The sequence below is a fragment of the Acanthisitta chloris genome, unplaced genomic scaffold (genome assembly GCF_000695815.1).
Source record: "Acanthisitta chloris isolate BGI_N310 unplaced genomic scaffold, ASM69581v1 scaffold5585, whole genome shotgun sequence".
Taxonomy (NCBI): Eukaryota; Metazoa; Chordata; class Aves; order Passeriformes; family Acanthisittidae; genus Acanthisitta; species Acanthisitta chloris.
This window is the reverse complement of record NW_008674174.1, coordinates 32,313-36,396: the sequence shown is the minus strand read 5'-3', so window position 1 is coordinate 36,396 and position 4,084 is coordinate 32,313. Positions and strand designations below refer to the sequence as shown.

Below are 4,084 nucleotides of genomic sequence, written 5' to 3'. Positions count from 1 at the left end.
ATTAGTTCTAAGTTCTGCATCGAAGTGCTTAGAATTATATATAACCCCTCCTCATGTTTATATCTTACTGCATTTTTATAGTATATGAAGGTAGTTACCTTCTTCATTTTATATCAATGTAATTGCAATCTGCATTTTCCCTTTTTTCTTTCAATAAGGACTTGTATCAGCCACTTAGACTTCCCAAACACAATCTTTTTCTAAGTGTTTTTATTACATTCTGACACTGTAATAGCTTCTTTTTTTTTTTTTTAGTTTATGTTAGTCACATAGTCCATAAAAATTATGTGTGGTTTCCCAAGATCATTGATACTAAAGGAAAAAAAATCTGTGTGGGAGGTTTTTGTTTGTTTGTTTTTCTCCAAATTTTCTAAATGTTAATATATGTCTTCTTATATCTTGACAATTGCACTTTTTTTGCACTGGCTTTGCCAGATTTATTTTTCTGGTGACAGCATGACTCATAATTTATCAAATTTAATCCACCTATTTTTTATCGATTTCATTCAATTCATCATATTTTATTTAAAAACAGACTGCTTGTAAAATCCTTTTTAGTTTTGTGCTAGCTTGTTTCTGGAACCATTCTTTCCAGTTTCCTCACACAGTCTCATTTAATTTGGTATCTGCAGCTCATCATCTGGAACAATCTCATGTTTCTCTATATCAAACAAAGTCTACATCTCATCATAAATCCCAGTTGATAAGACATACTCCTCTTTGGCCACATTAAAACTGTGTACTGTGTATTAAGCAAATTTTAATAGGTAGCTTGAATCATCCTGTGCACCATATCTTTTGAGAAAAAATATTTTCTTGCTACAGTGATTTCTGCATCTCTTTGGTTGCCCTAAGATAAAGTAATCAGAATTTTTGCCACTTTGCTCCTCATGGTAAATATCTCCCCTACAGCTGAATGCACATGAACCCCTTCTTTGTCTTGGAGTCTTTACAGGAATCTTTGCATCTCCAGTTTCAAATAGTAAAGCATGACCCAAAATCTGCATGGCTTTTGTAATAGCAGTGATGGACCACTAAATGTAGTAGTTTTATACATTTACAATGCTTGAAGGCAAAAAAAATCTATTCTTTGCATAGTGACCTGGATTTATATGCAACAGTAAATAAACTGAAAATTATTCTATTGAATCCATTCTTTATCTCATATATACATATTTAACATATGAAGACTATTCTTTATCAGATTTACAGTCTTCATGGACAGATGGTTGGTTAATCATTCATTTATTGTTGGGATATAAATTATTAAACTTTCCTTTTCTATATACACAGAAATGTCATACCATTTTCTTATTTTCAATTTTTTCAGTTCCATAAAATTTTCAATTCTTCATCCTATTCTTAAATTATTGTGACTCTTTCCAGTCATCACTCTTCCCTTGCTCCTTCGTTTAGCCGTTTCATTGCATAATATCTTTATATTGTTCTATTGCTCGTATACCTCTTGGGCATGCAAACAATTCTCTTCATATATTTTGCCTTAATATCTTTTCTCTCAGCAGCTTTATCAATATATATTGGTTTAATAACTGCTAATTATACATAAACCATTTACAAAATTACTTCAAAGGACACAATGTCATTTAAATGCCTTACAAAGCTAGCACGTCTGGTCTCTGAGGAGAGAGTACCAGATGAATCTGTCATAATTACATCAAACCCTACACAGAAACATACAAATGCCTACCAGGAGTTATTGCCTTTGATGTTCTGGCAGCAGTGTATTGTGCAAAAAACAGAATAAATGTGTTTATGTGTATATAGAAAAAAAGACCGAAAGAAAAAAGATGGTCACTGGACAGTTCTCAAATACTTATCTCTCCCTTTTTCTTTTTTTTAAATTGAAAAATGAAGTAATAAAAGAAATTATAATTTCAGCAACTAGTTGTTCTTTTTGAAGTGTGTTTTAGCCATAGTTTAGAACCATGCTAAACAGAAAATATGTTTAGCTGGCAATTAGCATACAAAGTGGGGGGGTTTTCTCTTCTTTATCAGAAGTATATTCATGCTGTAAATCAGTGTTCATCTTTGAATACTAGTTTATGATTATTATCAGCCTACTGTCTTGGTTTCAAATAGTATATCATTTTCAGCTGTCATACACTTAAAACCATATTATCAAATAATCTGTGGTAAGTGTTTAATCAGCTCTTGCATTTCTGGTTCTAGCAGACACAATGATGAATCCAAAAATACCTTTTACAAATGAAGTTTTGGAAATATTTTTTCAAATATTAGAAATATCTTTCTAGAATATTAGTTTCCTCAGAAAAAACTCTGTTCCAAGTCTTCCTTTGGGGAGGGTCACAACATAGAATGTAATTATGCATTAACTTTGGCAGAGCTAGTGGCTACTTTCAATTATATATTCTGAAGCAGAGGGAAGATGCAAAATTTAATGTTAAAGTATTTCAAATATACTCTAAAATTGTTTTCACTTCCTGTTAAAGTTGGTTCAAGCATCATCAATTTTGTCTAAGCTTTTCATCTTGTGAACACTATTAGAGAGATTAATTAATATGGACAGGGGAGTCAATATAAGTAAAGACCATGTAAATCACTAACAATTTTGAGATAATGATGTCATTATCAAAGAGGAGTAAGGTGAGAAAAGCTATGAAATAATACAGGCAAAGCAGCTGTCAGTGGGTGTACTGGAAGTCTTGAATGGCAGTTATGCGAGAGAGGTATATTTATAATAACTGATGATTAGTTATACCCATAGAGAGCAAAATTAAGCATTTATCCTAAGAAACACTATTATATGTATTCATGCAAGTCCATCAAACAAATGATTTAAAAATAAAGTAACTGTAAGCCTGGTGCCTAAAGTTCATCTTTAGGTTCTAAAACAGACCTCATTGAGAAATGTATCATCTATTGACTTGTCTTGAGAATACATTCTGTGAATGAGAGAACAGATACAAGATCAGTTCTTTCACTGGCAAAATATGTCACCGAGTTTCATAAAAATAGGTGACCTATATCACTTATTTTGCATATACTTCACCTGCTGCATCCTTTTTTTTCCTTTCTGTGAAAACGCTTGTTTATCCTTGTTTATAAAGTATGAAAGGAAGATTAAATTCTTCGAATGTCATGAGGAGTGAAGTACAAAGTCCCTGAATTATTCATAGGGCAGATGTGGGAAATGCTAGACTTTCTGCTGAAATCCTATTTTAATAGTGTGCTAAGATTTCTTGAATGAATTAAAAAGCATTTTATAATCTGCTGAATATTAGTGGGCCTGGTTTCTTTTTTTCTGTGGCTAATATCAACAGTAAAGTCTTTTATACTTTCTGAGCTATATCACATAAACTTATACACGTGGTGCAGTTACAATACTAACCAATTTTGCACTGAAATCTAGTTAATAATTTGTTAAAGAGTGGCAATCTATTTCAATATGTTTTCAGTTGTGTTTATAGCAAACGATAATTTTTCTTTTTTTCATCCCAAGACTATTTTATATTTCGGTATACTGCTGCAGTCTCAAACATTAAGCAGTTAAATTCTCTTTTCAGTCAACCATTGTGAACCCAGAAGAAAGTCATGAAAACTCTTCAGGTTTTTGGTCATATCACCAGAATGGAAGCTGGTTTGACTGTTAGTTACTTGTTGTGTTGAAACTGGCATACAGAACTCTTTCTAGAATAGGAAATAAACATGATTTTAGGACAAGAAATAGATCTCAGGTGCTATGGTGATGTTTATTTGTCAGGTGAATTTTATTTTTTTAAATTTTCTATTATTTTAGAAAAATAGAAGTCTCTTCTGATGCAGCTTTGCTGTGACACATCTTGTTGAACAAATCCTGTCTGTTGCAAAATTTGCCAGTGAATTATCAACACATTAATCTTTCATTGGTTTTTCGGTCTGTATTGAATTGCAAGCAGCTAAATGGCAATAAGTAGCAACTCTGCATCTTACACTTTATTTCTCCTCTTGCAGGCTTGTTGCATAATGTTGAAGTTTAACCCCAGCCAGCAATGAAGCCCCACCACTGCCACTCACTCACTCCCCCATCAGAGGGATTAGGGAGAGAATTAGAAGGGTAGTAGCT

At 32.5% G+C, this 4,084-nt stretch overlaps 1 protein-coding gene across 1 annotated transcript in view; it reads left to right on the top strand.

Annotated features, from left to right (window-relative positions):
* The window catches only part of LOC103802702 (contactin-associated protein-like 4), a gene marked incomplete at both ends in the record, with an annotated part of 52,592 nt that overhangs the window by 19,973 nt on the left and 28,535 nt on the right, over positions 1 to 4,084 (top strand). The window lies entirely within an intron of this gene.